The sequence below is a fragment of the Lonchura striata genome, chromosome 23 (assembly GCF_046129695.1).
Source record: "Lonchura striata isolate bLonStr1 chromosome 23, bLonStr1.mat, whole genome shotgun sequence".
NCBI lineage: Eukaryota > Metazoa > Chordata > Aves > Passeriformes > Estrildidae > Lonchura > Lonchura striata.
This window is the reverse complement of record NC_134625.1, coordinates 4,213,314-4,240,944: the sequence shown is the minus strand read 5'-3', so window position 1 is coordinate 4,240,944 and position 27,631 is coordinate 4,213,314.

Here is a 27,631-nt window from a genome sequence, read left to right as displayed (position 1 = left end):
GAAATCAGCACAACAAAGTTGACTAAAGCAAATATTTCCATCCCTGCAGGAGGGAGCCGGGCTGACTGGAATGCTAAAAACGCCCCTATTTGCATCTTTTTAAATAGGAGCCGATAAAAGCAAATACTCCACCGCCAATAATTATAATATTTTAATTGCCTTTCTTCAGGGCTTTTGTTTTTCAGTGAGACACAAAAGCTGTGTGTAAACTGGCAGAAATAAATATCCCTGCTGGTGTGGGTTTGGGTGAGGTTCCAAGGTCCTGCGTGTGCTCCTCAAGACCTGCAGCACCCCTGGGGTTCAGCTGTGACCCGGGGGTCAGGGGGTGATCCTGGGGGGATCAGGGGGGGAATTTTGCCTCCCTCTCCTTCCCAAATTCCTGGTTGCAGAGCCCCCCATCTTTGTGCTGCTGTTGGGATTTTAGAGCACTTCTAAAACAATTTTAATTTCAGGACCCCCCTCCCAGATCCCAAACCCCCAGGGCAGGATGGGGTGTTCAGAAAGTTGGAATTAATGACCTAAAAGGTCTTTGCAACCCAAATGACTCCAGAAAACCCCTCCCCAGTTCCATTATGGTATGAGAAATGGAGCCTTTCATTAATAAAGATGTGATTTGGGGTTTGGGGGTGATACATCCGCGCTTTTCCCCCATGTTTTAAATTCACATCACATTTTTCACTTGTTAGCAAGGGCCCCAACCAGAGATTCCCTTGCTCTGGGGAATTTGGGATGGTTCCCCCAGCCCAGCCCAGCTGGGTGGGTGCTGCAGGTGGGCTGGGAGCACCCAGCATCCCTGAGCCCCTGCAGGAGGGTGTTCATCCTGCAGGGTGGCAGAGCTGGAGGATGTGGAGGAGGCTGAGGGTGATGAAAGTCGTGGATGTCTTTATTTTTGGGTTTAATTCCTTAGCTACAGTGGAAAGATTGGGGTTTTAAATAGGTGAATGGAGCTGTTGCTGTGTGCAGCTGCCTCCTCTCAGCTCTGCTGGCTCTGGAAAAGGAATTTTTGTGGTTTTCTCCCTCTGAGAGGGAGCCACATTGTATAAATCACCCCCAAACTCTGCCGTGGGGTATCTGAGAGCTGCAGTGACAGAAACTCCACTCATCCACTCTTGATACCCTGCAAAAAAATGATTTACAAGGAGCATTCCCCAAAATCACCCCGCTGCAAGCGTAGGGCTTGTGTTTAGTGTCACCAAATGTCCCTGAGTGTGCCCAATATCACCCAGCTCCCCAGAGAGCTCTCCGTGTGGCTCAGCCTGGGGCAGAACACATTAATATCAGATTTCCAGAGGAATTAAAGTCTTTCCAAGCTGGGTTCTGAGCAGGAATTGGTTTGGTGGGTTCCATCCCCATGGTGGTGGCCCTGGAGCTGCTCCAGCACAGGAGGGCTGGGTCCTGCTCTCCTTTGGGGGTCCAGGGAGTGTCCATGGGAGAGAAGGTCCCCCCATCCCCTGGGCACCCCCAAACTGCCTGGGAAGGAGGGGGAGTGGAGCTGCTGAGCCCTGAATTGGGAGTGCACCGAGGCAAAATCTCATTTTTCCAGGGGGATGGTGGGGCTGGATTTTCTGTTGGCTGCCCAGGAAGGATTTTTCTCCTGTTTTCGTCTGGTTTGGCTGACCCCGAGGTGCTTGTAGGGTGAAAGGGGGGCTGGGCTGCTGGGCAGGGGTCCTGGGGAGGGTGGGCTGACTGGGAAGAGGAGGAACAAGGTCAGGCCTGTGGGATGGAGGGTCCCAGGCTGGGATTTTGGGGTGGGCAGGAGCTGGGCCCAGCTGCTTCTGTGGGGAAAGGCAGAGAAAGAGGGAGGGAAGTGGAACAGGAGCAGCGTGGTTTGACCCAGGTTTAGCCTCCTGCTATGCTGCAGGATTTAACTGGGATTGGGGCATCCCAAAAGTGCAGATCTTGAACCCCTCTTTGGGGGAAGCTTCCCCCAGCCCCAGCTCCACAGGCTGTTTCCTCGGTCATAAATCCCGAGGGCAGCAGGGTTCATTGGCTCTGGTGCTCCTGGGATGGCTTGTTTTATTTTGATTTTCATTCCTGGAGAGAGAACGAGACCTTTCCCTCCTCTTTTTAGTGTTTTGCTTTGATATAATACAGAATTTTTTGCTGTTTTCTCTGTGCCTGGCCCCGATGGAGCAGGAAAGGATTTTTCCTTCTGTTTTCCCAGATGTCAGAGGGGGACACAACAACATCCCCTGGCATCACCCAGAGCTGCTGAAGCCTCTCCTGGCCCTTCCCCATCCCATTTCCAGCCTGTCCACCCAACCAAGGGGTGCTGAACAAACAATCCTCAAACTGGCCTCTGTGCTGGGGGGCATCCCCAGAGTTTGTTTCTTTGGAGTTCAAATTAATTTCCCTCCCCCTGGCTCCAGGGCTGCGCTCACAAGTGCAAATAAACCTCGGGCACGTCTCGCTTGTGTGCCCCAGGATCCACGTGCAACAAGATATTTGCAGGGTCAGGGACTAATAATTTAAACTGCTGAGCAAAATAAATAAGTGTAAAGCAAAACCCAAACCCAGAGCGCCACAGGAGCAGGCAATATTGTTTGCTTTTCAAATAGACACACGAAAAATACAAACAGTAGCAGGAGGGATACAGAGATTAAAATTTTTATAAAAACAAAATAGCAGCAATCCCACCAGGAAGCAATGTTTCCATTTTGTATGTGCATAAGATTAGCAACACTTTGCTGCCTGCTACGAGCATCCCTCTTCCCCTCCTCCTGGGAAACTTTGACCAAAAAAAAAAAAATCTTTTGGACCGAAAAGGAAAAAAGAAAAAAAAAACCAAAAAAAGATGATTGAGATTTCCTGCAGAATATATTGACTTTTTAAATTGGATGTTGCCCGTGCACTGGCCTAGGGGGCAGCCAGGAAACATTCCCTTTTTACTTTTCCCACACAAACCCTGAAAAGCTGGAATTAAATGCCTTCCTTGCGAATCTTGATGTGTCATAAACCTGAAATGCATACGGAGGGAGGAGAGGGATGTGCTGGCTCTGTGACAGGGATTCTGAGCCAGAGGGGAGCGAGGTGTGCAGCTGGGTGGACACTGCACAGCCACAGCTGATGCTCCTGCTGGGCTTTGCACCTTCCTGCTGTAAATTGTGATTCCAGGGGTGTCACCACGGGGATTTTCAGTGGCAGGTCCCCAAGTGGCTGTGCCTGAGCACCACAGGGAGCCCTGCCCTGACCCCATTGCCGTTCCTGCAGGCGCTTTCCCTCGCTCAGGGAACGTTTTCTCCCCGATATATTTTAAGGATTTCGGAGTGTGTTTGACTTTTGCAGTTTCAAAATTGAAAAGAAAAGGCTGAAATCAATGGTTTGGTCAACAAAAAGTTCCAATCTATTCCCTTTACAACTTCACTTTTGCCATTTAATGCTCGGACTGGCCTGCAGTGCTCTGGTTTAGTTGAGAGGGCAGTGATGGGTTAAACAGACTCCATGATCCTGGGGGTGCTTTCCAACCTAAATGATTCCATGATTTGGCCCAGTAACCCCTTGTCCAGGTGCTTGGAGTCACTCCTGATTCCCCAGGGCTCCTCTCATGTATCCAAAGTGAGCTTGGAGCTGGAATTGGGAGGTTTTTGGACCTGGCATGGCTGGCACTGACCACATCCCCAGCTGCCCGCAGCTGCCCAGCTTTGCTCCCCTCAGACACCCCCTTTCTCCTGGCATCAAACCTGAGCCAAGGCATGAGCGGGGTGGGAGCTACGGGGAGCTGCAGGGGTGGCCTTGACAAGCAGATCCCACCACATCCTCACCTTCCCCACGAGCGTTTGTCACCGGCGGCGGCTGCGGGGGGCCGGCAGCGCCCGTGCCCACCCCTCTGCAGAAGGCTGGAGCCAGCATTTGAATAATGAATTCTGCTTAAGACTGAAAGCTCCGAGATCCATCTGTAACAAGACTCGAAATAATTACAGCTGATGATTGCCTGGTACCTCAGCCAGAAAAAACAGAACAGATTTTGGCCGCCAGCAATTACAAGCAGCACCCGCTCGAGCACAGGGAGAACTTTCTGAGCGAATTCATGAATACATTTGTGCGGATCAGGAGCGGCGGGGATGGGGTTTGGGGTGCAGGAGTGTGGGGAGGAGGTGTCTGTGCTCACATGGGTCCCTGAGAACTTGTGTGGGAGAGCAGTGGGTGTTCCCTTGGGGTGTGTGTCTGTCTGCAGCATCATTTGGGGCTGGGAGGAGCAGGGAATCCATACCCAGACTGTGCTTAGGTGTTGTTATCCACACCAGGATAAGAATTGGTGGGGAGATAGGAGAAAAACAGGGAAAAGTGTGGCCAAAATGAGTCCTTTCCCAGGAGCAGAGAGACACAAGGAGGTGGCAGAAGAGAGAGATGAATTTTGGACCCTGCCAAACATCTTCCCCCCGTTCCTTTGGGTTTGTGGCTTCACAGGCAGGAGCTGAGCAGAGCAGGGTTGTTTCTCCATCCAACACAACAGTGCTCCCCTTTGGGGCTGCCAAAAGCGCCGTCCCTGCTCAGATTTGCCTCTCGCATAATGGGGATAATTTATCAAATAGTGAATAATACGCTTCCCTTCTTCCATGTCTCCTCCACGTATCATTTCAACTGACTGAAAATTGTCAAATTAGACTATTTTCTTTGACTGTTCCATTTGTGAGCAGGGGCAGCCGAAGGCTCTGATAATTGCACTGTGCGCTCTGCCAGCATCTTGTGAAATAACAGCGAATAAAACTGCTACTGCCCGAGCTCCAGAAATGCTCTCCTCGGTGAAGCGTGGGCTTCTCTCCTGAAACTGGATGCTGATGATCTTTAAAAGTCTGTTTTCTTTGCCCCCAGAGCGTGGCTGGCTGAGGCTGGCTCGGGGAAACCTCCGCTCGGGGACTGTAAGGACGTGGCGCTATCGCGTTTTCCCATCCGCCAAAATTGCGTGTGCTCAGAATTGTCCCCGTGTAATGTGCCTGTATTAATCATTGCTCCCTTATCTTGTTCGCCTCCAATCTACAAGGATCTGCTTGGTTCTCCTCTGCACCTTAAATTCTCTTTTATCTCAACTGGTGTCACCGCAGACAGCTGGAGCAGCTTTCCTCCTGCAGCTGGAAAACGCGGGTGGGACTCCCTGCTCTGTCCCCATCCCTGGATTTTCCGTGGGACTGTTGTATGGACTGGCTGGAGCAGTGCTGGCACTTTGGAGGATGTGATGGGTGTCTCTGCTCTGCAGCCATCCTGGTGGCTGTGTGGAATCCTGGTGGGAAGGGTGATCCTGGGGAGAGCGATGCTCCCAGCCTTCGGAGTGGCCATTCAAGAGCTCCAAAGGAATTTTGTGATGGGGCAGCCATGTGCTCTGTCAAGTTGTTTCCTTCTCCCCTGGCCAGAATGACCTCACTGAGCCCTGTTTCTGGTGATGAGTCCATCTGGAAGTAGGAAAGACAAAGCTGGGAGAGCTTGTGCATCCCCGGGTATTTCCACAGGTCATACAACAATGGTCCGGGGGGCTTTTCCTCAGGGAATCTCCTGCACTTCTCTTCCCCACCCAAGCTGAGGTGGATGCCAAACTAGAAACACTTTATTTTATGCCAGAGCAGCCTGCCAGCCCAGAGCAGATATGCAGGGAGGGTTTGCTGGTCCTTTCCTATATCCTGAGCTTATCTGATGTTGCCAGCTGGGTTTTGTAGGCTCTATATTTCTGTTGGTATTGGGATGTTGGGATTTTTTTCTTCAGTGATCCAAGTTATTTTCTCCCTTTCCATCTTTATCACTCGAGCTGGTTAAATAAAACAGGAGCTACAAAATGCCTACTGAGTACAGGTGCCCAGTTTGAATGATGATGATTCTGTTATAGAATCCTAGAATCTTTAAGGCTGAAAAAGACCTTTAAGATCATCGTGTTCAGCCACTCCCATGCGCACCATTAAACCATGGACTCAAGTGCCACATCCACATGTTTTCTGAATATTTTCCAGGATGGTGATTCCACCACTTCCCTGAGTAGTCTTTTCAAATGTTTCACAACATTTGCCATGAAAAAAAGCCTTTTCCTAATATCTAAGCTGGTGAAACTCGAGGCCATTTCCTCTCACCCTGTCTCTCTGCACCACCCTGATTTGGGATAAACGCGAAGCGCTGAGTCTGCTGTCCCAGACTTCCCAGAGCCTCTCCTGAAAATCTCCATTTAAACCCAGAATATAGGAGCTGCTTGGGCAATATAGACAGTGCAGCGTGGCTTAATGGGGCCCCAAATAAAGGGAACAGCTGGGTAATCAGTTTGAGTGGCTGAGAACCAGTTTACCGTGCATTAAGTATTCTTTGATTCCGTTTAATTGGGACATTGCAGAGACCCTGACGTCCAGTAATAAGGACAGTGGGAAGCTGATCAGACAGCTCGTTAACACTCAATTAATGTCGCTCTGTACCGCACAGCAGTAACTTTTAAAAAATGTATGTGCTCAGGCGAGGTGGAATGGGATTGCCAAGGCAATTTCCAGAGGGCCTGAGCCCGGGTTGCCACACGGGAGCGGCACTGCTGCGGCGCCCGCCTGCAATTGAAGTGGAATTAAAAGTTGAAGTGCAATTTTTTTAGGTGAATGCAGGCACTTTACGCAGTGCAGAATCAGTTCATTTTTAATTTATAGGCGCAATTAAAGCGCACTAAGAATAAAATTAATAAATCTTTAGCTAACTGACCGTGATTCTTCTGAAAACTCTTTTTATTCCTCCTGATGTGGGTGATAGGGGCACCTGGCGTGCCTGGAATTTTTTTAATAGCCAGCTCTTCCCCTTAAGCCTTTCCTTGTCAATCCTACAGGCTTTATTAACCCTCTCTGGACATGCCCTGGCCGTGCTGGGGTGTTTGTCTCGCACCCACATCCGTGCAAAGCCTCAGCAGGAGGTTTAATGTTGGCTTTGGCTGAGGGACCTGAGCTGGGAGGGCGAATTCCTGCCTGTGGGATTTGTTGAGATGCAGAGATGGAGCAGGGGATGCCAGATGCCATCCTTCACCTTGCTCCAGGGATCTGTCACCTCTGCTTGGCCTGTGCACCACCTGGGAGGCAGAGGGACAAAGGGACATGGCCCTGGGCATCTCGGGGCAGGGAGTGGTGGCTGTAGCTCCACTGGGAGCCCTGGAAAGGACTTGGATGGAGAAACGTAACCTGGCAAAGGAGGGAAGGAGCTCTCAGAAGAGGCATCTCAGTCTTCAGTAGCTCTGCAGGGTTTTCCTGTGGCATGGATGGAGGAAGCTCTCAGAGGTCTGGGTTCAGCTTTTCTCTCTCCCAGTCACTTTCCCATCATTTTCCCTCCGGCCAGACAGAGTCCACGCTTGGCACAGCATGGCTGGAGGGGTAATTGTCATCTCTGCATTTCCCTAATGAGCTCTGGGTCTGCTAATGAGCCTACTGCTCCTCGCAGAGGAGGTCTGACAGGGCACCTCTGCTCCGAGGGGGGCACAGCTTTGATCAGTTGGTGCCTCTTGCCCCCTGCGTGGTCAGACGGGGATAATTCCCTGCTGGACTCTTTGTAACTCAGCTCCTCCAAAAATTCCTTGCCATCAATCATAGATTCATTTAAGGGCCTGATTTCCTCCTTCTTTTCTTTTCATCCCTTTTTATTTATTTATTTTATTTTTTTTTTTTATTACATCTGCACACTCAGTCATGCAAAAAATTACACGATTTCAGAGCTTGGGCTGACTCTGGTCTCAGAGCACAGGGGGCTGCTTAGCACTGCCATCACCATTCAATTAGCCCTGTGCACAAAAGGGACACGTGCAATGGCACAGCCCTGGGCTGACAGGGGCTCTGTCCGGTGCAGAGCACTCCGTGGGGAGTGTGAAAAATGCATATTTTATGATTGGCTTTTTGCAAATGTTACAATGAATATTATATGTGTAATGTTAGAAAGTTATGCTGTATTAATGATCTTAAGTAGTGTGTTAAATATAGTTTTAGGTTCCAACATAATGTTAAAATAGAAACTATGTATGTGGGGGAAGTTTTTTTTTTTTTTTAGAAATGAGATACTCGCTTTGAGAAACACCTAAATCTTACAAAGGAGAGGAATTTATGGCTTCTTATGAGAAGAAACAAATCTCTTCAGGCCTTGCTCAGACTTGAAGATGCCAGGGGATTAAACAAACAGTTGACATACAACAGTTTCTTGTTTAGAATAGAATGTATGCATAACCATAAAGGATGTATGAATATGCAACAAGTGTATGGGTTTAAGGGTGATTCCTTGTCATGCTTTTTGTGACTTAGTGTCCAAGAGCATCCGGACGTCCATAATTCTTTGCTTTTTATTGTCTTGTAATTGTCCTAACTCTAAACTTTATTACTCTAACTGTATTGTTATTTTTATAACCATTTTATTATTATTAAACTTTTAAAATTTTAAAAACCAAGTGATTGGCGTTTTTCACAGGGAGTGCTGGAGCTTTCCCAGTTGCTCCTAAGTTCATCCTCTGCCCTCATCCACTGGGATAACGATGGGGTTCCTCCAGAGGCTGAGCTGAGCCTGAACATGCCAAGAGATGCAACAGGTGGGGATGGAAGTGTTTAGTGCTGCTGACTCCCAAGCAGATGCTTCGCTGCTGCCTCCTGTGCTGGCTGTGTGTCTGCTGTAAAATCCAAGTGGACGGAGCTGCCCTGAGCATCTTCCTCCTCCCAGGGGACAGATCAGCCTCCTTGCAGCAGCAATCCCAGCGTGTGGGGCTGGAGAACTCCCTCAGCCCTTCAGATGTGCCCTGCAGGATGCTGAGCTGTGGGGAGGGCCCCCAGCCCTGCTGTGGACTCACCCCCCAGCCCAGAGCTGCATTTCTGTCCTGCCTGTGCAGCATTCGCAGGGGGGCTGCAGAGATGGGGGTGAGATGAAACACAGGGCTGGAGCCAGCTCGGGGAGGCGGTGTGAGCTTTTCCTTGCAGTTTATAGACCACAAAAACCTGCCTCTCCAACACTTCCCCTCCTTCTCCGTGGGAAGCCTCAGTTCTGCTGCTAAAATGTGGTTTGCAGGAGAGGCGGGTGAGCACACGTGCCCCTCCCAGGGCTCCTCTGGCCATCCCTTCCTCAGGGAGATGAAACACCACGTCACCTCTGTCATTCATGATCAAAACCTCTGTATTTTTAGGCTGGTGATGACTGAAGATAAACCTGTAGCTTTGAAAGGAGGGGCAGAGGGTAAAAGAAAAGTTATTCCTTTCCTTGCACCTCTGCCCTTGAGTAGGAGCTGATAAAATCCAAAGGCTCTGCCAGGAGATCAGACTCCACTCCAGCTTTGCCCAGGAACCACGTGGATGAAATATTAAGCACTGGGGCTGGAGCAGGTAGAGCAGGAATAATCAGATGAGTAGCTAAAGGTCTGGTATCCTGTGGGGACACATGTGATTGATCAGCCTTGCAAAAATAAATAACCTGGCCCTTTAGATCTATGTAGCAATTTTAAATTTTTAATAAATCTGTGTGTATGGTGAAGGATAAGTCGTCACCCTGCGCTCTGTGCCTCTGATTCTCTGGGTGAATTTATCATGCCCTTCCTTTTGGAGGCTTCACATCCTGCTGATAAACAGTTTAAAACTCCTGTCCCGTCTTTATCTCCTTGAGGTGTGACAGAGCCTGGCTGGGGATGCTCCATCTCTGAACAGGGAGAAGGGAGAGCCCAAGGCTGCTGCTTCTGGCTTTGGCAGCCCGTGGTGCCCCCAGGTTTGCTGCAGGCGGAGGGAGAAGACCAGGAGGGCAGGGGAGGGGAATGGAATCCTGTCACTGTCGAGGCAGGATGGGAATGAAGAGACTCTGATCAGAAGGCTGTGAGAGTAAAACTCTGATTTATTCAAAATACACTGCTGTTTTATACAGAGCTTTGCAAGGATCAAATCCATTGGTCCTGAAGTGAAAACAACCCACACAACTGGTGCAGAGTGCTTGATGCACAGTGATAGAACTTAACTATAAACAATGTGAACAACAAGAGAGATAAAGAATTATTTACATTCTTTCCCAGCACTTTCCCAGACTTTTTGCCTGGCTAGAAACTCTCAGTTTTTTTCTTTGACTGAATCTGAGACCCACAGAATCCTTCAAAGAGGGGCAGCGTGTGGAGCAGAGGGAACACAGCAGAGGTGACACAGCAGCCTTCCAGAAATGGGAAATGATGGCAAAGGTGAACAGCTCCTGCAAACTAATCCTGCAAACTAATCAGAGCAGGGTTTGGGCTCTCTCCCCCTGCCTGCTCAGACGTGAGGCACTTGGGAGTGATGGAGCCTGGCAGAGCTGATCTGTTTCTGCTGGAAAGAGCAACCGAAGACCTGAGAAAAGTTTGCTCCTCTGGGAGAGTGGAGTTGGAGGCAGAAGGATCCAGGTGCAGCAGAAGGATCCAGGCAGAGCTGAATTGCACATCTGAGAAGCACAGGACATGTTTGAAAGCAAAATGTGCCTTTCCTGTGGCTGGGTGTAGGGCTCCTGGGAGGGGCTGTGGGTGGCAGTGCTCTCCTGGCATTACCAGAGCTTTGCAGATGTCTTTTGTCACTTCTGTGCCATTTTTGTGCTGTGCAGCTGTTCAGTCACATCCCTCTGCGTCCCACCTGAGCTGTGGAGTGAAATCTGCTGCCATCCCACCCCTGAACACACAGGAATCTGCCATCCTCTCCTAGTCGGGGTTCCAGCAGCCCTGGAGGAGGTTTCCCAGGTCCCTGATCTCTGCCAGCCTCTGGCACACCCAGGGAAGACACTCTGCAATGCCAGGGCTGTGTCCCTGCCCCTGGCTGTCCCTCTGGCCGGGATGTCCCTGTCCCCCTGGGCAGAGCTGCTGTGCAGGACCACATCCCAGCTCGGCAATACAAACTCCGTGCTTAGCGGGGAGGCAAACCCAAGCTCGGGATAAATCCGAGCTGGGAATACTTTTGGATTTTATTTTTTGCCATTGCTGTGGGGAAGCCTGTAAGATCTGCAGAGCCATGGCAACGTGGATGCTGCTGCTCCCCCACGCTCGGTGGGAACGACACGTCTGCGTGTGTCACCTGCGCGGGGCCCGCGCTCCTGCTGCAAGCTCGTGCTGGCTGCAATTAATTTCTACTTAAGCCCAGATAATTGCTGACTTTGGTGGGTTTTTTTCTGTACTGTGTGTCTAACAGCCATCAGTATTTTTAAAACTTGAGCTGCCAGCAAATTTCAGTCGTGCTAGAACCTCTGGAGGAGGTGCTGGTGCCTCACTGATGCTCTCAGTGACTGCTGTCAAGGAGAAGGCAGAAGGAGGTGAGAGCTGAGCTCAGCTGGACATGAGCTGAGGGAAAACCTTCCCCTGCTCCCCTAATAATGTGGCACTGTGCTCTGGGCTTGGGTGGTGGGTTCGGAACCTCCAGGAGGAGGTTCTGGTGATGCCTGGAGGTGTGGTCTGGCCACGACTGTCGTCCCCAGCCAGGGGACAGCGGACAGCAAGCACAGTGCGGTGACAGGCAGAGGGAGCCCCAGGCTAGAGAGCCAGGGTGTCGGAATCTGAGGTATTGATGATTCCCAGATTGTAGAAAGTCTCTGGCTTTCTGCCCCGTTGCCAAAAAAGTCATAATTCCTCTGTGCTGGTTCCAGGTTGTTTATTCTGTTGATCTCTCACATGTTCTGCTGCCCTGCCCAGCTCTGTCCTGCAGGGCAGCGTGTGGGGCTCTGCCCTCAGTGGGATGTGACAAACATTAAATACCAGAAACTCCCTGGGCTGCATTTACAAGAACGTGCCAATATCTGTCACCTACGTTGGACAGTGTGTCCCCAGCCTGAACCAACAGAAAAATGCCAACACCACAGTGAGACATGGAGGGCATGAAGAAGGAGAAAAAGGACAAGGCACACCCAATTTCCTCCAGCTTGTCCCCTTTGGACCCCTCATCTAGAATCCTAAAATTTGACTTTTGCACCCGTGCCACACTTAATTATTACTGATATCAAACACTCAGAGCTGGTAATTGATCCTGTAAGATTGAAAACTCTTTTCCATGGGCAGAGATCACAGCCAGTGTCTCTGGGGGCTCTGTCCAGGGGGGTTCCTGACCCCTGCCAGGGTCCCAGACCTGCCAGGGCAGCCAGAGGGAAGCCCTGGATTCCCACACCAGGGGATGAGCAGGGAAAGGTGTCCAAGCCATCCAGGGGTGTGCACGGCCCCAGCACAGTGCTGGGAGCTGGAGCTGCCTCCTCGGGGTGGTCCCAGCCTGGCAGAGCTGTGATATCCATCCCTTTCAAACACCGCTGCTCTGCTCTTTAGGAAAATGTATTAAAAGCAAACATCTCCTGGCTCTGCAGTAATTGAGAGCTATCAGTGGAGCACCAGGATGCTCTTTAAAGCATTATGGGGGAGGAGAGAAGGTAAAAGCCCGGGGATGAAGGCCAGCCAAGAAGAATGAAATAGCATTTAACAGTGAGCAGGTTTGCCTTGGGCATCCTGGCAGGCATGGCAGCTCTAGGTGGGAGGCTGCTGGCACCCAGGTGTCATTTACTTTGATTTCCTGATGGTATTTTTAACCTTTCAGGGGCCAGGACAGCCAGCCCTGCTATCAGCACAGATGAGGATGGCTGTGAGGGCTTTGTACCTTTGATGATCTAGAGTAATTTGTTTTTCCTCTTCATCTAAGGTAAACCCTGGTAACATTCTCTGCACCTCTTCCTCTGCCACGGCCAAATGGGAAGCCAGGGACCTTTTTCTGGGGTGAATTTGGCCCTGTGAGCATTGCAAGCCTTCCCACTGATTTTTAAACACTCTCATCAGCAGAGCCCAGATCTGGCAGCCAGATTCCTCGCTCAGGTTTAAACGAGGGATTGCCTCCCTCCTGTGCTCTGTTTGTTGTCTCAATTTCTCTGATCACCAGCAAAGATGGTTTTTTTTAGACATTCTGCTTCTTGCAGATAATATTCCTCCTTCAGCAGACCTGCTTGGACTTACATAGGCAAAGTGTTGGGGGCTGCATGTGCAGATTTTGCTGAGCTGCTTGGTGGTGAAGGTGTGGGGCCCAAAATGCTGCTCCTGAGAGGAAAAATGGATTTGCAGGGACAGTGGGTAGAGGTGAGGAGGTGGAGCAGAGCTGCCAGGGAGGATGATGGCTGGGGAGAGGAATGAGGAGGAAGGCAGTGCCTTCCTGAGCTGGTAGCATCAGCCTGGTCCCGTGCAGGAGAAAAGTGATTCCCAAGCTTTCCCAGCATGTTGTTCTCCCAGTGTTTTTGGAGGCCACAGTGCTTTTGGGCATGGCTTTGCTCTGCTGCAGCCCTTGAAAGCTGTTGTCCAACACCTCTCACTCCTGTATGGTCGAAACAGTTGTGTGAGTGGCATCCAATGCTCTCTTCACTCCTTTTTGCATCCTCCCTCTTGTGAATAAAAGCCACTTTCATCTCCTGCCTCCTTTAGCATTTTCCATCCCATTCTCTCCCTCTCTCTTTTTTTCCCCCACAAAAAGAAAAATTTTTGAAAATGAAATGAGAGAGAAAGAGAGAAAAAGAAAGCTCAGATGCAAGTTTTTTTTTATTTTTTTTTTGGCTCATGAAAAGGAAAGCGTGGAATACAACAAATTAAATAGCCACCCGGTGAGAAAAAAGGGAGTGGAGTGAAAAATGGGCAGGGGGGGATAAAACCCAGATGAAAAAGGCAGGCTGGTGCTGGAAGATGCCAGACAGGTCTGGGAATAGAGGCATAGCGTGGCGGTAAAATAATTGTACCCCTTCGGCTGCAGCCCAGCGCTGCTTTCTGCCTCGCTACCCCAAGCCTGCCATCCTCTGTTAGCTCCTGCAATATTTTATCCGCCAGCTCGGGCTCTGTTTCACCAGCGATGGAGAGGACTAGATTAATTAGGAGAGATCTCTCTCCCACAGCCAGCCCGGCTCTGCGGGGGGAAGGCTGGGAACTATTTAAAGGGATGAAGATGTACTGCAGCAGCTGCCATCTCTCTGGCTGGTAATGTGCTCGCTCACCTAGCTGAAAATTCATCTCCTTTTGCCCTCTGCCAGCAATTCCCAGCAAATAAAAGCTGGTGAGCTCCAGGTTGGGCTCCGAGGCCAGCTGGGCTGGGCTGGGGGTTTGGGGAGAGCAGGTGTAAGGGAGGAAATGGGAGCAAGATGTGTCTGGATGGGGCTTGGAACCTTGCAGAACGTTCAGAACCTGAGCTTTTCTCTTGTTTATGACAGCACTGCCCACCATGGGGACGGGGCTGCAGGAATGCCAGGTGTCCCCACAGCCAGCACGGACCCTGCCCAGCGCCGCTCCCCGTGTCTCAGCTCATTAAGGCCCAGCCCAGCCTCCGAGTGACACAGGTAATGAATCCTCTGCAGGGTGCCTGCTGGCTTTAATAAACTGGAATGAACTGAGGATGAGAATTAACCTGGCAGGATTAGCTCGCTCTGCAGCGGGATGCTGGGGATGGCTCCTGGCGGGCCGTGACGGGAATTTTAACACCTCTGCTGCCCGCGCTGGCTCCCGGCTGCTCTCTGTGGAGAATCCAGCAGCCTAAAGCCCCTGCGAGGCTGAGGGGGAGCAGGCAGGGAGCAGCAGCCCGGCTTGGATGGAGCCCCCTGAGCGTGGGACAGGAGCGATGCACATCTGGCAGATGTGCAGCATCCCGGCCCTCCGCTGCTGCACATCTGCCAGATGTGCAGCATCCTGGCCCTCTGCTGCCTCCTGCCTCCAGCCTCCCTCCTCCAGAGCAGGAGAGGAGCAGGGAGGCTCTGAGAAGCTGTGTGTGTGTCTGGGAGGTGTTTCAGCAGTGCATGGGGTGGGTTTTGGCGAGGGCTCCCGGAGCCTGGCTGATCACAGCGCTGCGAGAGCCTCACGCCTGAAAACCCTGCAATTACCCTGCATTTGCTTGGGGCTTCGGGCTTTTTATTTTCAGTAAATGGCTTTGTAATGCAGACCCCCTGCAGGGCACACTCCGTGGGACACAATTCGTGCTTCATGCCCTAAAAGCCACAGGGATGGCAGCGTGGGGACATCCAGGGGCTGTGCCGGGGATCCTGCACCAGATCCAGCCCCTTCCCTGATCCCTGGATCAAGGATCCCGACAGGATCCAGGAAAAGGGGCACTGTGCTCTTGCTCAGTTCAGCACAGATGAGCTTCCCTGCTGTCCTGCAGCCGGCTGGGGTAGAGTTAGTCCCTTCTGAGTCCCTGGTGGTTTGGATTTAGGATGAGCCCTGCTGTGACACATCACCCTGCTGCCTGCCACCCTCCCCTCCACGCTGTGTTTCCTGGGCAAAACTCAAACTCCTCCTGGCAGCTGGGTGAGCCCTGGTACATGCCCAGCTGCATGAAAGATCCCTTGGGTTGGGGGGAAATGAGGGGAATGGCAAATTGGGACACACCTGGCTCCATGGGCACAGGGATGCAGGAAGGGGACGAGGGATGGCACCACCGCTGCCAGCCTGGCAAAGCCATCATCCAGGGAGCCCTGCTCTTTTCCAGGCTGCTTCCCAGCCCCTGGTCTCCTCCATGAGCATGGCACATGCATATTAATGTGCTTTTCCTGCCTTACAGGAGCCCCTAAGAACAGACACAGAGTTTGAGAAACCCTTGATGGCAATGCTTGTAATTAGAATGTAACTGGAGTAATGGGGAGCCCAGGGGCTGATTTGTGTGGTTTTGGTTGTATTGAGGCTTGTGGTATTTTCCACCTCCCCAGGCCTGGTTTGTGGGGGTTTAGTGATGCTGCTTTGCCTTGGTTTGAGTCCTTCCTCCTGCCTGTCCATGGACAGCAGGAGAGGAGGGGGACAAGGATTGTCAACAACTGACAGAACCAGAGGACACAGTATTTTAATACCCAGCCTGTATTTTCCCTTAAGCCAAGGAAAATACAGGCTGGGTATTAGGAAAAAAGTTTTTTACAGAAAGAGTGATAAAGTTCTGGAATGGCTGCCCAGGGAGGTGGTGGAGTCACCATCCCTGGGTGTGTATAACAAAGCCTGGAGGTGGCACTGGGTGCCAGGGTTCAGTTGAGGTCTTGGGGCTGGGTTGGACTCCATGATCCTGAAGGTCTCTTCCAGCCTGGTGATTCTGTGATTCTGTGATTCTGTGACTGCAGGCAGGGAGCAAACATCTCCTTGTGGCACCACAGAGTGGGTTTGAGGGCCACCAGAGCCATCCCTCACTGCTAACACCCATGCTGTAATGAGCTCCCAGTCTGGGCCAGGAAATAATTTGGAAGCTGATCTGGATTTCCATGGAATGTCCTTGTCTGCTGGAGGGTTTCTAGTTTTTCAGCTCTTAGCAAGAGCGTGGATGTTTTTATCTCTGCGTGGATGGTGTAGCAAGGAGAGAGTGAACACCACAAGCCTGGGTGTATTGTCCCCAGAATGTTGAGGTGGGGACAGTTCTCTTGTCCCTTGGCATGGGACAAATCTGGTGGCAGCCACCAGCTCCAACACTGGGGCTGCTGGTGGCTTGCAGGAACAAAGCCAAGTGTGGAGCTGGAAGTGGGTGGAACCTGGATAACCCAAAGTGTTTTGAAGAAGACAATTAATGGTGAGAGGAGATGGCTTTCAACCACTTGGATTTTCTAAGCTTAAACCTGGATGTCATGGGGGTATATCCCAAATTCCATGAAAGGCTGGGCAAGGTGGCTGTGCCTGCCCACCTTTAGCCTTAAATCAAAGGTGCAGTCCTTGATGAGAAAGCAGCCGGGGAGATTTTTATTCCGATGCTGGATTTCAGGGACTCGTAAGAAGGTGCCTGTTTTTCTCTCCCAATTCACTTTGTGGAAGAAGAAAAACAATCAAGAAAGCAGGGAGGGTGATGTTCTTAAATCCGCCAGGGCTTTAGGAGGATATTGTTTGTGCTTCTTGAATAATAGCTTTTGATATGTAATAATATTGTGTGGAGTTTTTTTTGATGGCCAATATTACATTTATTTTAAATGATATAATCAGCCCTCGGCGTCTCAGCTGATTTAGTCAATTAAGTTTTTAACCTCATGTCTTCAATCTCGTCTGTGAGTAATTTAAATGTGGTGATTTTAATGAAAGTACATCTACCTGTTCATTTATCCACACACACCGTTGCCCTTTGGATCTGTGGTGAGAGGGACATGAGATGTCTTTTCTGCATGGAAATGTTTAGCAGAGCTGAGGAGACAACGCAGTGATTGGCATTAGGGAGCTAAAAGGTTTATTTTTTTTTTCTCCAGAGCAATCCAAATATATCAGATGCAGCAATTCCCAAAGTGACTGTAAATTAGGGCTTTCAGAAAGGACAGTGGGATTGCCTCAGATTTTGGGGTGGTGTTTTTTACCCAAAGCTGATGGATGCACATCTCGGATGCTCATGCCGATATCGTGGCTTGCCTTGATAATTACAGCAGCTTCAGGATCAGGCACTGCTGGGGCTGAGATTCAGCCCCAAACCCTTCTGTGCTCTTTGGGAAACTCATGCCAGTGATGTCCTCAGGGAGATGGCACTGGAGATGCCCTTCCTGGCAGGATGGTGCTTCCTGGGCTCCTGCAGCCCCTGGCGTGGCCCTTGCAGTGCTCGTGGTTTTTACCTCGTGCTCATTTCAAGCCCAGCAAACACAGCTGATGTTTTTCAGCCTTCACCAGCACTGAAAAGAGAAATCAAGATAAATGACCTGGGGCTGCTCAGAGCTCAGCTTTGTGTGCTGCTGGACACGCTCGCTCCTCCCCACGGTGTTTTTTGGCTCACAAGTGATTCCTCTGCAGCACCAGCACAGCCCAGGCTGGGGTGGGTGATGGGGGTCCCTGGGCACACACCCTGCAGAGATGGCTGCTCCAAAGGGGATGTCTGAGGCCAAGTTCTTTGAAATCAAGCCCAGAAGCAGCAGTAACAGCTTTTTGTTCCTATCTCATAGGCTGACATACCTAAAATTCATTTTTTATTTGTTTCTGAAGTAAAAATATTCCAAAGGGGTATTATATGTGGTTTTCTCACAGAAGGCAACCTGCCTCCCCCTGAAAACACTTGTTTCAAAATTTTCAGTGGAAAATGTGAACAGTTTTTTGATAAAAGCATTTCTATTCATGAGCAGTAGCTCAGAGAGATTTGCAAGAAATAAATAGGTTTTGGCAGCATAAAAGTCTCTGTTGAACAAGGGGATGGGGAAGGTGTGAAACTTGATTTGGTATCGTTTGCCCATGGAATTTCAGCAAGTTCTCCAGCAGAAGTGTCAGTGGATATTTTCCCATCAAACCCCTGTCCAAATCTCCTGGTGCTGGTGAGAACCACAATATTCCTGTGTCAATAATCACCTTCTTGGATGTTGCAGAGCTCTGCTCCTTGGAGATTTGTTTCCATCCCACCCTGGGCCATGTTTGCTGCTGGCTGGGTGTGTTGGAGAGCTGGCCTTGAGCTCCCTCCACATTTCAGCTGCTGAAGGTCTCTGTGTCTCAGAAAAGCTGATTCCTCCTGCACTTCCAACAAACATTCTGCCTTATCAGTGCAGGTTTTTAACAAACTCTGTGCATATCATAAAGCAGAGAAGGCAGGGACAGGGCCTGTGTTTGTCTCAAGCACAAGAGAGGTTTTTATTTTGCAGCCCTCTTCCTGCTCACCTGGGATGGAGCTGCCTGGGGCAGGGCAGGTTGGCATTCTCTTGTCTGGTAGAATTGGTGAATAATTCCTGGCTGGGGATAAGTGAGTGATTAGCCTGTCAGGAATTCACCAGCATCCAGTTTCCAGCATGCTCCCTGCTTCCATCCAATTCTCTGCCGCCGTAGGGAAAGCTCCTCTTGGAGACAAACCTTGTTTGGGTGTTCTCTTACCAGGGTTTTTGGGCTTTGTCCTGCCCTAACTCTCCCAGCTGAAGTTTGGCTCTCCTCTCCTTGCTCATCTGAGGCTCTTCCCCTCCTTACTGCCGTGGATGGGGTAAAATTGATAATATTTGGGAGTGTGAGCTGCACGTCCACACCGCCTTCCTTCTTTATTCCTTCAGAGCTGCATATAAGAAAGCTCAATTTTCTTGAAAGCTGCCTAAAAAAAAGAGGTATTTCCATGTCTGGCAAGGAAGCAGGAGGATGCAGGGATGCTTGGAGCTGCCTCTCTACCTCCAGCTCTTCCCCCACATCCGTGTGGATGCAGCTCCACTCCCCTGTGTGAAAGGGAGAGGGGAGGAGAGGAGCCTGCACCGCTTCCCTTTAAGCAGAGATTTGGCTGTGGCTCTGAAAGCAGAATTAGAGGTAGGGTTTAATCATACAAGCTCTGAAATATGGGAGATTAAATCTTTTTAAGGAGGGCAGCTAAGCACTTTATTTTCTGTGCAGGAATCTTCAGGGGGTCGGAGACCAGAGAACTGGATTTAAAGCTTTTAAATTACTTTTTCTTCTTTTCTTTTTTTTTAACAAGTTTCTTTTTTTTCCCCTCCCACAATACATGGTTGAACACAAAAGACTTTAAAGTGATGGTTAAGAAAGAGAGAGAGAGAAAAGATGGGTGGAATGGAGATGCTTGTTGAAAATAGACATTAATAATGTTGTGTTGAGTTGTCCAGTACACATCTACTCTGGGAAGTGATTTTTGTGGAAGCAGAGAAATCTTTCAGGTGCTCCTTGTCATTTCTTGCCACATTTGATGACAGGTTTACTCCATGGCAAAGGGATTTGCAGCCCCTCTCCTGCTGCAGCCCCCAGAAACCCTGGAGGTGCTCGTGGGTGCTGTGGGCCCCCCTTCCCGCGGCTCCAGGGGGGATGCTGAAGCTGAGGTTGGCATTCTGGCTGGAATTGGGTTTTGTTTTTCCAGCCAGGCGCTGGCCCAGCCTCGCTCGGGGGAATTGGAGCTGTTTGGTCGCCTCTCACCGAGCCCCCTCGCGGACCTTCGCTGGTGTTTGTCTTGCGTTTTTCTTAATTTCACGGAGCTGAAGAGATCGATGGGAAGGTAGAGCTGGGATTTAAGGCTGCCTATAGCACAGCTCGGTGACTGATGACCGCAGCTCTGCTGCTGCTCTCCAGGCTGGGAGTTTGCCGTGCCAGCTGATGGTGACATCCACATGAGGAATGTTGTGTGTGCGGTACCCGAGTGGGTCACGGTGACCTGATGCTTCTCTCCTCTCAGCCCCTAAATTATCACACTATCCCAGAGATATGAGGCTTTGAGGGGAAGAACATCAGGAGATGGGCACGGATTCAAAAGAGGCTCTAACCCCGATGTAGTCATCTTGCCTCTTTATTCCATGAGGTCCAGGGGAAAGAAAGGGGGAAAGAGGACGAACAGGAAATGTCAGGGGTTTATCCAGGCTCTGGACAGGGAGGGCTTCTTGCCTCTCTGCCAACCCCATAAGGTCAGGAAGGAGGGGACCAGGGTTATCTGATCAGAGTCACAGGGTCGCAGGGAATGGGGAAGGGCATAGCCAGAGCACAATGTAACGGCGACCACGCTGGGAAAGGAGTGCAAAGTTGGCTTTGAAGCCTCTCCAAGGCTGAAGTTGGCTTTGAAGCCTCTCCAAGGCTGAGGTGCGCTCTGGGAGTCCTGCCTGGGCTCGGTGGGACCTTGCCGGGGGTGTCAGCAGAACGGCGCTGGAATCTCGGTGCCGCCGGCTGCATCGGATGCTTGTTGCCATAGAAACACCCTGTGGCACCGTGCTCGTTTGGAACGAGGTGGCACTGGCGTGTTGGCAGGACATGCTGCACTTTTCCCACCTGGAGCGAGTGCCTTTGGCCACTGGAAGTTGCGTGTGCGGGGAAAAGAAGGGTTGGCTTGGAAGGGCTCCAACAGCCAGCGCTGACGGCGATGGGAGAAGGTCCCCTTGGAGGTGTCCTCAAGGGTGCAGGCAGCACTCACTTTCTCCACTCCGAAGGCTGCTCCACACTGCCAAAATGGTTTGTGCAGCCCCACCGGAGATCCCGCAGCATCCCTCAAGCCCCGGCAGCCTCTGCAGCCCACCCTTGCTTTAATGGCCCAATTCCACCGAGCAAATGAGGCAGCGCCTCCGATCCCTCCCCTCGGTCTGCCAGCTAATTAGCACTCCATTAAGTTAACGAGGCTCTGCCGGCCACCCTGGACGTGGCCAGGAGAGGGAGAGGCGGGAGCCAGGCTTGGCTGGACCCGGGGGCTGCGGCAGAGCCTTTGTGCCTGAGCAGAGAGGGCTTTGTCCGGGGGTTTTGGGGCTGCCGTGACTTTTCCGTGCCTTTGGGTCCGTGGTGGGAATGGCCACGACAGGGAAGGGTGATGGGAATGGCTGGCGCTGCTGGAAGCTCTGGGAGTGAGTTGTGGCGTTGTGTAGGCTGTGATGCTCCAGCATCCTGCACAACCCCCTTTGTGCCCCTGCTCCATGGCCAAGGGGGTGCAGTGTCCCTCGGAGGAGATTCCCGCCCTGCTGGAAAGGCTCAGGCAGCGGCAGCTCCCTGCCAAAGCTTTGTTTGTTGACAGAGTTAAATTTGCAATTTCATGGTTTGCTTACAATGAGTTTAGTTTATAAAATTCATGAGCTGTTAGGAAGTGTGGAGAGGAGGGGTGAAAAACATCTGGGAGTCAGCAAGGACGTGGCTGCCGGCACATCCAGCAGGGTCCTGCTTTGGGGAGCATGTGGGGCTCAGAGATGGGGTGCGAGAGCTTCGTGTAGGACAGAGGGATGTGCCCCCACAGGAGGAGAGGTGCTGGATTATTCAGAGAGCCACTGGAGAAATGGGAATCCTTTCAGGGATGGAGCCCAGGGTCTGTCCTGACAGGGGCTCAGCCTGTTCAGAGAGCCTGCTGCTGGTTTGGAGTTTGAATTTGTGGTTCTTTGGAGCTTTGGTTGGGAATCCACAAGATGAGCTCCATTCCCTGGAATTCAGAAGGACTGTGACAGGGGGGAGGCTGTTCCCTGGAGTGTCACTGCATGGGCAGCATGCTCCAGTCTGTCTCTTGTGAGATGAGCTGGTTGACACCCTCACATCTGACTGTCCAAGCGATTTCTTTGCATCCTGCGTGTTTTGGGACTGACTTGGAAGCAGAGCAGCCCCCCAGTCCCACCCTCCTCCCTGCCTGGAGCTGCATCCTCCATCCCCCCAGCAATGGAGCTGCTCCTCCAGGAGCCCAGAGCTGCTGATGAGCTCAGAGGGAATGAAAAGGCAGTGCCAGGAAGGAACTACACAAATATTAGCTAATTAACATGGAGTGCTGGGGAGCCCAGGGGGAGCAGGAAGGGGAGGATTCACTGAGGATACAAAGCCATGAGATACCTGTCCAGCATGGCAATATCTGTGAGCAGGAGCCAGCAGCCTGTGTGTGCTGCCAGGGCTGGGGCTGATGTTAATGTGACATCAGCAGGAGGCTGGTGCACTCCCAGATTCCTTACAGGTCATAAAACAGCACTGGATTCCATTGGAAACGCTAAGCTGTTTGGAGTTTTCAAAAGAAACCTCGTGTCTGTCACTCTGTGGGGTGGTTCATGGAGACAGGCCATAAATAGACACCAAAACCCCCTTTTCCTGCTGTGGCTGTTGGGTTTTTGACTCCCCGGGACCAGTGATTTGGCAGAATCTGCTCATGCTGAACACATGGATGTGCTAATCAAGGGCCAGAAGTCGTTGGTGGAAATGGAACTGAAGTTCAGGGATGGTCACTAGAACCATTGAGGGGAAAATTGAGGGGAAAGTGATTCAAGCTGACTCCTGGACCCCATTCTGGTGACCTCTCCAGCAGCATTATCCATGAGGACACCTTTCAGTTGCTCTCTGTGTTCATTACAGCCTTTGGGCTGTAATCAGTGCATCCTTGGCTTAGTGAACATCTCCATTTGAAGCCATTCATGTGTGAATGTTTCCCTGTGAAGCTGCTGGACTTTCTGGGAACACTCACAGCTCAGGTGAGGGTTTTGCTTTCTCAGCAAGCCCCAGCACATGGGTTATGTCGATATACAAGATGCAGGACCAAGGTGGGGTTCATGGTCCTTGGATTTGTACATGGAGCCTGTCTGGAAGGAAATCCTCCTCTTCCCTTGCTGGTGGGGCACCTCTTTTCCATCCAAAGCATTTAATCACCTAATTTGTGTTAAGGAGCATCGGCTTTTCATTTCCAGCTGTGCCAGCACAGAAGATGCTTCGTTTTTAATGAATCCTGGACTTGAAACATCTCCTATGTATGTGTGGGGACATGAAAGCCCAGGGAGGGGACAAGACTTGAGGGAGCATCAGGAAATTGGGAGTGAGGGCAGGACGGAGCACAATGACGAGACCACCCACAGATCCCACTGCATTGTGCCCAATCCAGTATCCAAATTTCAGACTTTTAAGAGGATTATCAGGTGTCTGTTTGAATTACTCTGACATGAACAGTCACTCAGAAAATGTACATTCATTTGAAAGGTCAAGCACATCTGATTTCTGCCTTTGGTATGCGGGGGCTTATCCTTTCAACTCTCCCGTCCTTAATGAGATTCTTGTTTCAAAGAGTCGCGCTGTGCCCAGGATTTGACAGAGTCAAGTGTGCTGGAGATAGTTTTTGTTATCATGTTTACCCTTTTATCTGCCTGTCCTTTGAAAGCTCCCTGGCACACAATAAGGATGCAGCAGGATGGCCACTCGGGGCAGCTCTGCCAGCAAAATCAGCTTTTTAGGGGCGGAGAGATGGAGATGTGCTGGCAGGGAGCTGCAGCACCAGGAATTTTGATTTCTGCATGGCAAAGCATCCAAATGGAGAGAGGGCCTTTGAGAAGATCCCCAGTCACCAGGGAGGGCTGGGCAGGTACCAGGGTGTCATCAGCTCCCCCAGAAACCTCGGAGGAAATAAAGCCAAGTTGGGCTTGGCATGGCAGAGTTGTGTTTCTTGATTAAATTAACGTGTATTGATATTTCTCCTGTTGTTTTGACTTCACAGGCTGTTTAAATTCAGGCTTGTCACAACAAAATACAAAGGAGGTTGCTCGGAGATTGATTTTTTTTTTTTTCTCCCTTTAATCCTGTCTCTGAAGAAGAAGAGTATTTTAAAATTTTATTTTTTTTCCCCCACTCCTTCCAGGTTGACAGCCAGGGAAGGCTGCAGACATTAAACTGTTGCGCAAATAATTATGTTAAAATGCCGAGCATACATTATGGAGGAGGGCGCTCCTTGATTGTAACGTACGAATCAATTTTCTGCGTCACAAAATTACTGCCACTGGAGTTGGCTTTGGTGATTTATTCCCTGGAATGACGATCCTGCGACTGCCTTTCCCTTGGAGAGGGTTTGTTTTTTTCTGGTGGATGAAGCTTTGGTCTCTTCTTTGCTGTCACTGCTGTCTCCTCCCTGCCTCGGTGACAGTCCCCTCCGCTGCTTAAAAATAGCGGCTTTTATGCAAACTACGTCCCAAAATGCTCCGCCAAGTTAAATAATGTAGTCACAAAACCAAATATTGAATAATGACTGAGGCGAGGATTAAGGGAGACAGGCAAGGAACAAAAGAGAGATTCTCAAGTGTTTTGAACACAAAATTGAGACGACACAGATGCGCAGTGGGCTTTTTCTCTCTGCAGCCAGAGGACACAGATTAAAGGGGTCCTCCAGGACTGGGCACCCCCAGCCAGCTTAAGCTGCCTAAAGACCTCTTTAAATCCAACCTTTTTGACAAGCCCAGCTGGCTGGAGGAATTTCTGCTGGGGATAAATTCAGAGAATCGTGGAGTGGTTTGGTTTGGAGGGGACCTTGGAGGCCATCTCGTTCCAGACCTCTGCTGGGACACTTTCCACTAGAGAACCTCCCACTGGGCCTTTCTAAATGGATTTCTGGGGAACGTGTATTGGTTATTTTTTCCAGTGGAAAGTTCCCATGGGAGCTTTCCTGTGCTTGCTTCTGGAAAGAAAACATAGTTTCTCTTGTTTTCCCTTGAAAGGCAGCGGCCCAGGCAGCGCCATCAACCCCGATTCTTTACGCAACTCTGGTTTTGCGGGAAGATTTAAATAAAAAATGCCAGGGGCGGGGGGAAAAAAAAAAATCACAGGCATGTAATTTCTCATGCAGCTCGTGGGATTTTTCAAATCCACCTCAAAGTTGTTGAGTTGCTGTAACTCAGTGGGTAGCTCTTGGCTACTCATATGGTGAGAGAGGAACAGGCTGAAGGAATGTTGCACAAAAACTTATGTAAATGTCTTCTGTAGAGCTCAGAGAAAGTCTAGGACTCCTTTAAATCGAAGAGTTGGAAATTCAGCTGGGAAGCCGTAAATTCAGTAGATGTCTTTTCCTCAATAAATTCAGAATATTGGCTAGGGAAGAAGCATCCATGTTTCACAGAAGGAGTTACTGGACTTTCTGAGTGTTTCTTCTTTTTATTTTTTTTTTTCCTGGTCCAGAAACAGTTGAAATGTAGCTCAGGATAAATTGCAAGGTGATGATTTACATGACAGGTGACACTGGCAAGCACATTATTCTCAGAGGAGGCATGAGAAGGGATGTATTTACTGCTTGTCTGGGCAAATTATCCACTCTCAGATGTCTGGCATGTGCTTGTGTAGGAAATGCGTGTGTCCAAAATAGCTGATAAAGGGGATGCGGGGCACAGCAGTTAATAAATGCAACCCCCGCAATGCTGTTGCTGCATCCCTCCTGCTGAACTCTCTAACAGAGATTTGGAGATGCTCTGAAGCTGGGTTGGAGTGAGGGAGTTCAGAGGAATTTCCCTGCTGCTGCAGAGGTGAGATGGGCACGGCTTTGCTGAGGACAGGAGAAGGATCTGTGTTGGAGGGGATATCAGTGCAGGGAGCCCAGTGGGATTTGATTTTGGAGCTGCAGGAGCCAACTCCTTGTCTCCTGCTCCTTCCTGGGGTTATAACATCCCATCCTCCAGGCAAACTCCTCATTTGAGATCAAGCAAATTACCCTGCTGCTGTTGCTTGGTCTTGTCAAGCTGGCTGTGATTTACTCTTAATATTTATCCCTCTTCACCTTACCTTTCCTACTGATGAGTAAAGCAGAATAATGAAGTGGTGGTGTTAAACTCTGAGCTCATGCTACCCAAGGGGACTGCAGCTCACAGGCAGGGATGGATTGGGAATTTAAGTGCAGTTTTGGAGCCCTGATGTCCCCCATGGCAGCTGGTCATGACCCTCCCTGGGAGACTGCTTTAGGCCCTGTCTATTATGGCTTATTGTGTTTTCAAAAGGCTTTTTCTCCCTCACCCTGGGTGGGGGGTGGGGAGTTGCAGGATGATTGCTTTTTATTTGTGTGTGTGTGCCCACAGAAAGCTTGGGATCTCATCTGGCTTTTAAGGATCTGCTTCTGTTACCTAGCAGGTATTGTAGGTGGATGTGTAAATGAGGATCCTTCTGTTTACAAAGAAATGGATATATAGTATAAAAACAATTTACTTGTAAAACACTCATCCTGCCTCCAAAATATGTTTGAATCTTAACACAAGACAAAGTAATTTAATCCCTCCCAAACCCATATGTTGTTTGCTTCTCATTTTCCAGCAAATTTTACCTTCATCAAAAGATAAATCAATTTGTAGCAGCTATCGGCAGCTCTTTAAGCTGCCGAATTGAACAGCTTAATTAGGGAAAATATATTAAAAGATCTGAGAGATGCTAACCCACTCAGTGCCTCCTCTTGGTACATCTGCATGGTCCTGCACATGTGTGGGGCTCCAGACTCTCTCCAGTTTGCATTTGCTGCTGCTTTTTTGTGATGCTTTGTGGTGTGGTGATGGCATGAGAGGTTTTACTGCCCTTTAAAGCCTGGCAGGGTTTTTCTAGGCCTATCCTCTTTGAGGAATTTACAAGTTTAAAAGTTTATTCTCTTACAATTTTTCCTTTAAATCAAAGCAATAATAATTTTAGTGATTATTATTATTGTTGTTGTTATTGTTGTTATTATTACTATTATTTGAGGGCTCTTCCCAAAGCACCTGGCAGCTGCCCAGTGTCTGTGAGCACCCCGTGCTGACTCCTGCCTGCAGCATGAGATGGAATCATGGTCTCAGAGTTGTCAGACCCAAATAAATAGAACAGGAAAGCTTTGGAGCACCACTCCCAAAGATCCACTCTCATTCTGTGCATTGTTTGCACTTTAGTGGGGGGGGATGGGAAAAAAGCACCCAATAAAAGTACAAACTGTGTGAGTCAGCCTGAATCTGCTGTTGTGCCTCGTTCTTCCCATTAGCAAATACCACGGATGCGTGTGTGGGGAGGTGGGTATTTCCCGTTCCTAAATGACAGCTTTTTCAGGGCTGAACTCATTAGTGGCGCTGCTCTGATGAACATTCCCAGCCTCCCAGCCTGGCTCAGCAGTGTTGAGCACATCCCTGCCTCTCCCAGATATCCTGGGCTGGGGAGTGGCTGCTGTTGATTTTGCCGTTGCTAAGATGAGGGCAGACCTCTGCTAGACCTGTGTTGGTGGGACAAAGCTGCTGTGGCCTCAGTGCCAGCCTTCAAAAACCTGCTAGGAAATGGATTTTGCAAAGGAGTTTCCTGCTGCTCCTGTTGGAGAGGATGAGCGCCAGGTGAGGATTTCAGAGCTGTGCTTTGCAGCAAAGCTTCCAAACCTGACCTCTCTTAGGGCTCTTCTTTGCGTGATGTTTGGGTCCAGGATTCCTAGAGATGAGCAGGCTCTGGACTGGCTTCAGCAAATAAGAGAATTTTTTTTTTCCAAAGGCTGAGAATTCACAGATCTGAACTCCCTGAGGCTTGTGTGATGGGCTACAACAAAAAAGCAATGTTTGGTTAATTTAAGCTTCAACTTGAGGTGCTGAGATAAAACAGAGTTGATGTCAGGGTAGTCTTGCTTCCAAAGCAGAGTATTGTCAGCGCAGAGCGAAG